Here is a 12631-nt window from a genome sequence, read left to right as displayed (position 1 = left end):
ATGAAATTGTACATGTATATATAATTACTGCCCCTCTACATTACCACAATAAATGCTAATCACGTAATCACTTACAAAGGTTGAAATGGACTTTAAAGATACTACTAATTTAGCTGTATGTAATGGCACATCCATATGTACTGTATGACTTTTGATTGATCAGTAGTATGAGATTAAAGCTACCCTTTCTCTATACAAATAATTTTCTATTCAGCCATACCAATAAAAAAAACCCCACACAAAACATACTCACTTTTCCTGCTGCCCATGCTGCTGCTACTTTGTGATGCAGAGGACTCTTCTGCTGAAGTCTGCACTAAAATGGACACTGGTAGTGTCAATCTCCATGGTCCCCTGCAGCTCTCACTGGTTCATCCTGCTGACTTTTGGTAAATTAAAGATAAAAAAAAGATATTTTCATTGTATCTCTTGGGAACATCATTCTAGAAAGAGAAAAATACAACCTTAGTACAACAGCCCCACAATATTTACTTGTGTTACTGTAAAATATTCTAACAGTTCAAACTTTTTTGTTACTCATTTTTAAAATAAACACCTTCACGTTGAATATGCGGTGAAATAAAATCTATTTCCAAGTATGTGTAGCTGATGGCATTGTGTTGGTATAATACCATGCATTTCTCTTACTCATCTGTATGAAGAGGAGATTATTACCATTGCCAAAGCTAGTGAAAGCAGTGCTCTGTTGATATAAAAATGTCAGAAAATGTCACTGCTAAAATATAAAGAAAGATGGATTACTTCACTAAACCTTCCCCTGCAGTGTGTGTGTGTGATATAAGCTGATATGTTAATTATAGAGACAGCAATAACAACTAATTTTAACATGTGTTTCCAGTGATGCTTAAAATATTGAATCAAATTTAAATATGCATAAAATATAAACGCAGATCTGGAGATAGAGAGACACAAACACATTTAATACAGAATTTAAAGTGCTAGGCAAGAAAATACCTTTATTCTTGACATGTAATCTTTTGTAAAAAAAATATCAAATATTTTGTTGCAAACAATACATTTTGACTACTATATACATCAAAGAGAAAATAACAAATGTTATTCTGTTTTTACATGTAAATTAAGTGCAATGTACAGTATATGCTAACATTTCAAATGAATGAAATGAAAATACTGCCTTTTTTTCTTATTCAGTTTGTGCTACTATCACCAATAGTGACTGTGGGAGAGGTAAAATATTTTTTGACACTGTCATTACCAGTTGTGTACTATTTTTATCATAAGGTCAATCCACGCAATCCAGTAAAATGCATAGATTGCATTGTGTGTGGTTGTAAAACTACAAAAAATATTCAATACCAAAAATTTGAAATAAGTGACCCTACATGTGTCACACAATATGTACTTACATGCGCATGTATATATGTGAATGAAGGGGTTGCAGTTTTTAAAGGAAGGTTTTTATTATTAAGTGAAAACAAAATCCAAACCCACATGGCCCTGTGTGAAAAAGTGTTTGCCCCTGTGTTAAAACATAACTTAACTCTGGTCAATTTCTCTAGCTACACCCAGGCCTGATTACTGCCACACTTGTTCACAATCAAGAAATCACTTTAATAAGACTTGACTGACAAAGTGAAGTAGACCAAAAGATCCTCAAAAGCTACACATCATCCCGAGATCCAAAGAAATGCAGGAACAAAGGAGAAAGAAAGTAATTGAGATCTATCAGTCTGGAAAAGGTTATAAAGCCATTTCTAAAGCATTTGGAGCGAACCACAGTGAGAGCCATTATCCACAAATGGCAAAAACATGGAACAGACATCATAAGGTGTCTATGGATGCTTCTCCAACAAAATCCAAAGCTAATCTAAGCTCATTCAGAGCCTTGATTATATGTTCGGTCTGTGCTGTTTCAATATTATCTGACCACATGCGAATTGCTTTTGCCACCGAAGTAAGCACAAATGTGAGTCTACAAGCATCCCCAGAGCTTAGATATATTCTTTTGAAGTCCAGATCTATTTTTCTGTCAGAACTATCCTTAAACGTCACCACATCATCCAGGTAATGTTACCTGATGTGCAAGATGCACAAATGCTGTGCTTATGCGGGGAGATGCTTCGAACATCTTTATATCTTCTGCAACGAATGTATAGACTTTAGAAAAGTGATTAGACAGGGGCGGTTTTTTTATACACTTTTTTATACTCTTCTAAGATGATTTATTTAATTTCCAACATCGTTGGAAAAGGAAATGCCCTCTTCTTTGATAATGAGTAGTACTGTCTAGTCTTGCTAGGTCCTGGAGTATAGTCTGGCCAATCAAAGGCCTGCATTATTGCAGCAATAAAGGGCTAAACTAACACAAAATCGAAGCCCAAATATAGCTTCTCTTTCGAATCTTCTCTTTCGAACCATCCACATGGTGTGTAATTTAAAGCTGTAGTAGATGGCCCAGGTTTTGGTGTGTCTGCCAGGGTCACATCTGACTTTACTGGATCTGTTTTCTGTGCTGACAATGCCAAAATAGATTCCTGAACGGTTTGGCGAACCAAGCCCAGTGTTTGCGAATTATCAACCTCTCTTTCCCTAGAGGCCTCAGACAAATATCCCACACAGACTAGTTTGTCTGTTAATGCTTTACGACCACATGCCCAGCTTAGTTTTTGTAATGGACGCTCGTGTCCTTCTGGTTGCTGAGAGTGAGAGTGGTGGTGAGGAGATCTTGACCTTGATCTTCTGATGTCATTGGAGCGATGAGATTGAGAAGATAATCTGTCTCTGGTTTGGTGTCTTGGAGAGCTGTGGTACAAAAAAAAGAACTCCTTTAGAAAGCACTTACCAGCCCTTACCTATTAGGAGGTGGTGGATTGGATGTTGAATCATCTATTTAGGATGAGTGAGCTAGCGGAATGACAGGCAGCAAGGCTAAAAAACAATAAAAAAGCAATACATGGCCAAAACCAGCAGCCTTAGGCTAATGACCACTAGTGATGAGCCGAACACCCCCCTGTACGGTTCGTATTCGAACATTAGAACAGCCGAAATGTTCGAATACGAACTCGAACTCAATGCAAGTGTATGGGGGTTGAATGTTCGACCCTCATACAGTTGCCTGTACATGTGATAAATACTGTGTACTGCCCCCCCTTACCCCCGCTGCTGTCCCGGCCTCCGGTCCCCTGGTCCGTCCGCTCGCTGTCAAGGTGGTCCGTCGGCTTCTCTTCTTCGGTCTGGCCACGGCTCCTCTGCCCTGCCCCCCTGCCTCCACTTCGTCTGCAGGCTGGGATCCATACCCAGCCTGCTATTGGATATTGTAAAATGCAATAGCAACCTGGCTATTGCACCAGCCCACTGCCTGCTGTCAATCAGCATGGGGGGACCTGATAGAGAACTTTCTCCTTCAGGCCCCTCCTCCGCTGAGCCCTGGTTTGGCAAAGTCTGGCACCTGACCCATGGTCAGGTGCCAGACTTGAACAAATCAGAGCTTCAGTGGGCATTTTGTATTATTGAATGTACGCGGTCGAACAGACTGCGAACATCCCATAAAGTTCGGCCTTGGTGAGCGCTCGAACTGCCGATGTTCGATTCGAACTAATGTTCGAATCGAACATTCGGCCCATCCTTAATGACCACAAACAGTGCACAGAAGCTTACCAGAACAGTCCACAGAAAGGCAAACGGCACAGAGTCTGAAGGCTGAGAGCAGCAGCTGCATACTGAGCCACTGCCTGACTAAATAAGACACCAAGAGCCATGTCCACCCATCTGTCATGCTGGACTCCTCCCCTTCCGCCTCCTGGTCTTCAGCCAACCAGAAGCTTGCTGCTCATCTCCATCCAAAGTGAGGCTTGGAAGGAAGAGGAAGTCTGTAGTAGGAGGCAAAATGCTGGAACGCACACCGTGCATTCCAGTGGCCGCTGATTGGAGACAGAAAGTTGCCATAGCTCCGAGACCACCACCAAACTTAGACTCCTTAAGAGCGCCTTTAGAGCCCTAACAAGGAAGGCCTTCATAAGGGGGAGCAAGCCAAAAGAGGCACCCATCTGGAAAGAAAGGCTGCAAGAAACAACCAGGTAAGGGAAAAAAAAGGTAGACAGTAGTCGTGTCCATCTCCATGAGGATGATCACAATCAAAAAGCCGCAGGTGTCATTTTCCCATTGTGAATCAACAAAGCTCTGCACTCTATTTCTAGATGGTCAAATAAAGCATTCGTTTATCCAGCTCCTCCAGCTTTCCTTCCCAGTTTTCATAATAGTTGATTTCTCAAAATATTTTAACCAATATGTCTCCAATCATCACCGCTCAATCGCCATATTAGCAGAAATTATAATTGGTCATTGTGCAGTATATTTAAACTAGGTTTATTTAAAATTCCAAAATGTACTTACAGTTAAGACTTTAAAACCTTGCCAACAGTATAAAAAATCCCTCTCTCCTCACAGACTCCCATTACAGGTAACGTCAACAGGGTCCACAGCTAACATGTTTCATCGTCCAAAGATGTTTTCAAAGGATGGCAGACCTTGTTGAAGTTACTATTTTGTATCCTATGTATAGTAATCAAAATCAGCCTAATCTACAATGTAATTAAGTGATCCAACCACTAGATGCCTCCATACATCAAGTGGCTACATAGCACATATACCACTACTTCCATCAATGTAAATAGATGTTAGATACATAAGTTACATATATAAACCAAAGAATAAGATGCAAGAGGATAAAAAATAGAAGAATTCCAAGAACTGGGAGATCAAATATAAATATAGTAATTCATTGTTTAAAAAAACTATTGAGGTCAAAATCAATATTTAGTCCTTTCAGGAACATAGTATCGAAGGAGAATATCCATTTAGATACATTTTTTTGATACTTCTCTTTTTAAATTTGAGCTGCTCCAATGTTTATATATCTTGTCAATCCCAATAAGTTTCAGACCTCTAGGGTCACAATTATGGTAGAGTTTAAAATGTCTTAAAAGGCTATTTGTTAAAACCATTTATTTTGTAACATGTTTCTCCATTCTCTTTTTAAGTAACCGTGTGGTCCTTCCCACATATTGCTGCCCACACAGACATTCCAGAAGATAGGTTACAAATCTACTATTGTAGGAAATAAATTATTTTATTTTAAATTATTTATTGTTGCTATTAGATTTCAACTGTTCTATTTTCTTCCTTGCCCCTGTGGTTCTACAACCAATACAATGTCTGCACAGGTAAAAACCTACACCCTTTAAAAAATGTAACTGTGCTTCTCAGAACATTTTTTGCCAATTTATCGTTTAAAGTATGGGCCCGCCTATAAATTATTCTTGGTTTGTTAAGAAGTATAGGGCACAGGATCCTATCCTTTTTTTAAATATTCCAGTGTTTCTTAAAAATATATTCTAGTCTGTTTGTTGTGCTGAATAATCAGTAATAAAAGATATAGTAAATGAAACCTGCCATATAATATTTGGGATTGTACTCTATAATCATCAAGTTTCATACAAATGCATCTAATGTGTGAGAATTGACCCTTTGGTATTCCTCTCAGCCAGGTCGGGTGGTGGCAACTGCTTATTGATCTATATTTTTAAGGCAACTGGAAATGGGGCACACAAGAAAGCACTCTGTCTATGAACTCTTTGCAGTATCTTTAACCAGGGAATTGATCTAATTTCTCTTGAGGAGTCAGGTAGCATTTTTTCCCTGTGTGGCAAAATTGGTAACAGCTACCCAGTTGCAACCATATTGCTCAAGCTGAAAATGCTAAATATGCCTTGTACAGATTGACATGTTACAACATTTTATTGTGCAGGAATCTGCACTGCTTTTGTATTTCAGTTATCATGATGGTATGTGTCCTGACTTTATTGCTACCTGTGTCAAATATATTCAATTATACAGAAACCCATGGCTGTGCACCCCTTAAAAAAATGTAAGCACATACCCAAGTGTGTTGTGTGTGTAAACAATGCATACCAAGAAAATGACTTAGAGTGGATTTCTCCTCCTTCACTTCTGCTGCTTCCCTTTTCCAGTGACAACAATAAGGGATGATGTGCAATGATTGGCTTAAAAACACAAACGGAATTTCTGCTTCTGAGCCATGTGCAACCATCAACATTGAGCCATTTGGCCTGCTGAGTTGCAGTGACCAAAATTCAGTGTCAAAAAAGCAGGGCCGGTGCTAGGATTCCTACCTACACAGGCAAGGTGAATTTTTGCGCCCCCCCTCTACCTCCCCCCTCCCGACCCCCTGTAAAAACAGGGCATTTTGACAAGTACTTGTACTTGTCAAAATGCCCCGATGTTTGCGCTATGGTTTTTTTTTCCCACTTACCTTCAGCGCGGGTGAGCAGCGACGAGTCAGCGCTGGTCCGGTGGGAGGAGCTCCAGGTGGGGTCCTAATTTAGAAAAGTTAAAAAATATAAAAACAGCAGAAAACTCTGGCTGAGGGAATATGGGAGTTGTGGTAGCACTGAAGTTGGACGAGGGAAAGCCAGAATTGGGCTTTTTAGGGTTTTTCATTATGGAGTAGGAAAAATTACTTCTTTATATAAATTGACATTTTTCTCTTGGACATGCCACTGTGTCACATTTAAAATGAGTAAGGCACCATTGCAAGGTTCACTTCAATGTAAATATACACTTTTTCCTTGGACATTCTAATGAATCACTTTTAAATGTGTGATCCATTGCACTTGTGAGCTCTGAAAGAGGAAGTGATCTACTGGGCCTTCAAGGTCTAACAAAATATCACTAACTACAACTGTAGACATATAGCCATCTTTGTCTACCAACAATCCTGAGCCTGTCAATTCTCTTAAAGCTTAATTGCAACATTTCCTTCTGCTATTCCAATCTTCCTTTTGCATACTTTCCACTTATTACACATCTTGTGATCCTTCTCAAGTGCATGTCTCCCTCCAGTCAGGCCAGCAAGCCAAGACTTTAACAAATACAGATCTTCTAGCTGCTATAAACACAAGGGTATTTGGTCTCCCCATTTAGCATGTATACAGTCAGGAATGAAAGATTGAGGAATGGTTTGGTTAAGTGGCTTGTCCCAATCAGTAAATGAGAAACAACTAGCTACCGTAGTTTAATAGTAGGGTATAATACATGCAAAACTCCATATGGACATTCAAGCAAGAGCACCCAAGCCATCCAAAAAAATCAGACACTCGGTCTATTGCAAAATAGAACTTACTTAGAATTTTCTTTTAAATATCTTGCACAGAGAATCAAATGCAACAAAATACTATCATATAAAGAATCAGTCTTCTGTGAAAGTTTATTTTTATTTATCCAGGTCAATTTAGTAGTAGTTAGTCACATGGCAAATCCAACAGTAGTTAATCACATTCAATTGGTCATGTTTTATGATGTTAAAGATATTCAATACTCACTGAACTGCCTTTCTCATGTCTCATAACTGAGGAAGCAAATTGAATAAGTGGTGAAAAGTCTAAGACATTACAAAACAAGTTCTGTTTAACATGACTGCTAGCTTCTTACCACTTCTTTTGAATATATTAGATTCAGCTTTAGGGCTCTTATGGTTAGATCCCATAGACTTCAGACCCACAGATAAAAAATAGTTTGCATTTGAGATCTGTTAATGATAAGCATGAGGTGAGTTGAGGTCAGTTTGAGACATTTTTTAAATACATTCATATTGAATTTTATGAAGAAATGAGGGCAAAACAACCCAGTTTATGTCAAGAGCAACAGCAAATGGAATGTTACACTGCTCCATAGGATTATATACCAAATTCAAACAGTGTTTGGGTTTCCTAAAAAAACTTCACACATTGATGTCAAATGTAAAACACAAATGACCTGTAAATATTATCTTAAACTTATTTAAGACAGTTTCTTCAGGAAGGATAGCCATTCATGAAAGCCAGCCTGGCATGACAACATTAGAAGTGCACATTTTTGCACATGCATTTACATAAATGTGCATGGCTGATGTTGCCATATCATGAATATCTAAAACAATAAAAAAAAAAATGTGCATTGTCACATTGTTTTGCTATACCCAGTCCAGTATCAAAATCCGCTAGTGTGCCACTAAACCTTGTCATATTGTCCTATTTTCATTACTGACCTGCCTTATAGTGTTCACTAGGTTTGGTGCTCTTCAGTTGATTTTGTGAGTTTGACCCCAGCATCAGTAAGTGACCATGTATGTCACACCTGAATGCAAGCATTGGTGACACCACCCATAGTTGTACTTCTTTATCGCTGCCCTAAAATAGATCTTTGTCATTAAATTAGATTACGGTAATATACCATAATTCCCTTATTTGTTTGTTAATCTATTATAGTCAGTTAATGCGGCATTTAGCTTTCATAAATAATTCATAGTTTTTATGATATCAGATTTACTGTATTTTTACAATAAGAAATGAAACATTTTGTTTTCCTTTTTGGAACGAAAATGATATGTTTCATTGGTAGGTCAGATATTTCCATTTGGACAATCTGATGCTTCCGAGGATACAAATGTGGGGATTTTATCTCTAATCAACATCCTTCTGCTGTTAATATTTGCTCTTGGAAGAGCTACAGAAAGATTAGCTAAACAATTATCTTAATATGACCATTATCAACTTGCCAAATTGGAAATAAACTTTTTTTATATTCAAATCTGTTTTCAATATCACCATTCTGCTATGAAGTAGCCATAATTTAGTATTTTTGTATTTGTGCTCTAATGCGTGCATTTTTTTACTTGATATTAATGGATATCGTTTAACCTCTATAAATTGTTAGTTTAAGCTTATAATTCCCCAACATAATTTTTTTTCTATCTATTAATGGTGTTTATGGGTAAAATAAAGATTTACTAAAACCTAACTTTTATTTTTTTGTGCTGAAAAAGTTCTCGTCTATATATAGCTACCCGATGATTTTCGTTGACATTACAGAGTGTTCCAATTGCTCAGAAAATGTTTTCCTACCATTTCTCACGTAACTTACATGCTTGCATTAAAAAAAGTGTATATCTAAAGAAAGTATCAGTCAACACTACTATTGTTTATTGGAAATAATAGTCTTTTAGCAAACCTCAAACATAATAGTTATTAATGTAACTGCCTGGACTTTAGCAGTAGTTTTAAAGGCAGGCTAATGATACAGTCACAAAACTAAAAAAAATCTATTTGTTATACTATGAGGATTGTCAGAAAAGAGTAACACCAGTCAAACTAGTTCTAATATCTTTAACAATTTAACCACTTGCCATCTACCCATTGTAATGGAATGGATACATGACTTATGCTTGAGGGCAGACTGCTGCATTTAAATTGCTTTTTTTCCCCTTTTTTTTAGTGTGCGCACAAGCAGGAATCTGTGAACTCACTGTGCATTGGACAGTGTAGTTTACAAAATGAAGGTACAGAGCTCTTTACCACTTGATCGCTATGACCAGTTACATTGACCACTAAATGTAAACATCCTTAAGCAGTTTTCAGCTTTCTTTACTTTTCTATCACATACCATTTGGATGTGAGAGGAAAAGGAGAGTTTTACACAGTGATCTTCAGCAGCACCTGGTACCAGTGCCACACAGTACTAGTGTTAGCCTTAACTTGACCTGCCTCCAGTCCAGACCTTTAACCAGTTGAAAATATTTGGTGCATCTTGAAATGAAAAATACGACAAAGAAGACATGGGACTGTTGAGTAGTTAGAATCCTATATCAGACAAGAATGGGACATTCAGCATGGGTGCCGATACTAGGCATTTTCACGAGTACTCGTACATGTGAAATTACCCTATACTAAGCGCTGATCCCGGCACTTTAAATTTTTAAACACAAGCAGCTGCCAAGGGGTCCCACGCTTGCTGGAGACCTCAGGACATCCTTGTGCGGACCTCGCAGCACCTGGCTACCTGGTCAGACCACACAAAGCCCTGGTGAGGCCTGACACAGCCCTGGTGAGATCCTGCACAGCCCTGGTAAGACCATGCAGAGCCCTGCTGAGACCCACACATCCTTCTGAGATTCCACACAGCCCCAGTGAGACCCTGCACAGCCCTGGTGAGAGGGCTCACAGCTGCACAGCCCAGGTGAGAGGGCTCACAGCCCTGGTGAGACCACACAGAGCCCTGGTGAGACTGTACACAGCCCGATGAGACTGCATACAGCCTTGGTGAGACCCCAGCACAGCCCCCTGAGACCCCACACATCTCTAGTGATTATCACTATGTTTATTGTTGTCACGTCCTGCAATGAGCGAGTATAAACCACAACTGCGGAGGAATGGATGGTAGTAATGAGGTGGTGTATTTCTTTAAATATGGCACTCAGTACTGAACTCCAGGCGTCACTCTTAATCTTAAGCGAAGAGTTTGGAGTTCATTACATCATCTGCCAAATAGGGATCTTTTTAGAAGGTAAGCCAGAAAGGTATTTCAGCATACCCCCGACCATTAGGGTAAATTAAAGACACATCCTAGTAGTGCATGCAGCCGTAATTAATGTGCATCAAAAGACAAACTTAAAGTCACATCCAAGTATAATATGCGTCCAGGAAAATCTCTCCAGTATGGAAGTTAATTAAAGGCACAAACGGGTAGTATATGCATCCTTGGAAGTGAAACCAACATATGGTTAACTGAGAGACACATTCAAGCAATTTATGCAGCCAGGTGATTATATCCAGTATGCAAGTAAATTAAAGTCTCATGCAAGTAATATATATGCATCCCTGGTATTATATCCAGTATGAAAGTAATTTAAAGTCTCATGCAAATAATATATATGCATCCAGGGTATTATATCCAGTATGAAAGTAATTTAAAGTCACATGCAAGTAGTAACAAGCCTGTAAGGTACTTATCCGGATCCTGGAATGTTGCTGGATCTGTTAGCAGACGTGGAATGAGGGATGAATCCTCAGTTCAGGAGGGAGAGTGAGTTGCATGGTATTCTGGTTGATGACCTTGCAAATGGGGAATGGACCCAAGAATTGCTTTCCTAGCTTCCGTGCGGAGATCTGTAGACGGAGATTTTTCGTGGAGAGCCATACTTGGTCCCCAACTTTGTAGGGTGGTGAAGGTCTACGTCTGAGGTCATAGTATGATTTTTGGCGGTCTTGTGCCTGTTTGAGATTTTCCTTCACAACTTGGACAGTGGAATGGAGGGTAGACAAGTAATCATCAGTTGAGGGTACATTAGTGGAGAGTGGAGGGTCAGACAACATATTGGGATGAAACCCATAGTTTGCAAAAAAAGGAGTGCTACGAGTGGAAGAACTGGTAGAATTATTGTACGAGAATTCAGCGAGGGGAAGGAGAGTGGCCCAGTCGTCCTGTAGGTGGGTGCAATAACATCTGAGGTATTGTTCAAGGCACTGGTTCACCCGTTCTGTTTGCCCATTTGTTTGTGGATGGTATGCACTAGATCTTCTGTGGTCTATTTGAAGGGTCTCACATAGGGCCTTCCAGAACTTAGAAACAAATTGGGAACCTCTGTCAGAAACTAAGTGGGAAGGCACCCCGTGTAGTTTGATGACATGGCTAACCAAGGCTTGCACTGTTTCTTCTGAAGAAGGTAATTTTTTGAGCGGGACGAAATGGGCCATTTTTGTGAGCATATCGACTGTTACCATGATCGTGTTGTAACCGTTGGAAGGAGGTAACTCCACAATAAAATCGAGGGAAACTGCTTCCCAGGGTTTGTTAGGGATAGGTAAGGACATCAGTAACCCGTACGGGGGTCTTCTCTCGTGCTTACACCTAGCGCAGACCTCATAGGTTGTGACATACTCTTGTATAGTAGATGCCATCTTGGGCCACCAGAAGTAGCGTTGAATGAGATCGGTGGTCTTTTCTATTCCTGGATGGCCCGCTAGAGGGGCATCATGTAGAGTTTTCAATATATGGATGGTCATGGAAGGAGGTATATAGAGTTGGCCATCCCTGTAGAAGAATCCCTCTTCGTCTTGAGTCAACCCGTGAGGAATAGTGGTGTTTCCCCTCATTTAAACTTTGTTTTAGCAGTTGTTTTAGATTAAGGTTGGCAATCATAATCTTGTGAGACGGAATGAGAGATGATGGAGAAGAGGGTTGTTCTGTGGGTTCTGAGAGTCGCAAGAGAAAATCAGCCTTGCGATTTTTTGCACCTGGTCTATAGGTGATCAAGAAATCAAATCTGTAAAAAAAAAGACTCCATCGCACCTGTCTTGAAGAGAGGGTTTTATTGGACTTGAGGTATTGCAAGTTACGATGGTCAGTGTAAATTATTAGGGGGTTTACAGTCCCTTCCAATAGGTGGCGCCAATTCTCTAAGGCGCATTTGATTGCGAGTAATTCTTTTTCGCCAATAGGGTAGTTACATTCCGCTGGATTTACGGTCTTGGAGTAGAATGCTACTGGCTCCGCCCACGGGGCGCGGCCCCGCAGTGAAAGGCTCAGCTGTTTTCGTCACTCGGCGTTCTCTCGTTTTGGAGCGTCGAGTGACGAACGGGGAACCTCGGTATCTTACCCTCTCGCCCAGCGCAGTCCGCAGTCTGAAGACTCAGCGTTTGCAGCAGTTCCCTCTTCACCTCCTCTGAAGCACTAGCAGTCTAACAGATCTGAGGCTCTGTCATACACCTCGTTTAGCTGATTCAACTAAGCGCAAGTACCCTGGGCACTGACCCTG

The sequence above is a fragment of the Nanorana parkeri genome, unplaced genomic scaffold, assembly GCF_000935625.1.
Source record: "Nanorana parkeri isolate BGI_ZX_2015 unplaced genomic scaffold, ASM93562v1 scaffold638, whole genome shotgun sequence".
Lineage (NCBI taxonomy): Eukaryota > Metazoa > Chordata > Amphibia > Anura > Dicroglossidae > Nanorana > Nanorana parkeri.
This window is presented reverse-complemented; position numbering follows the sequence as displayed.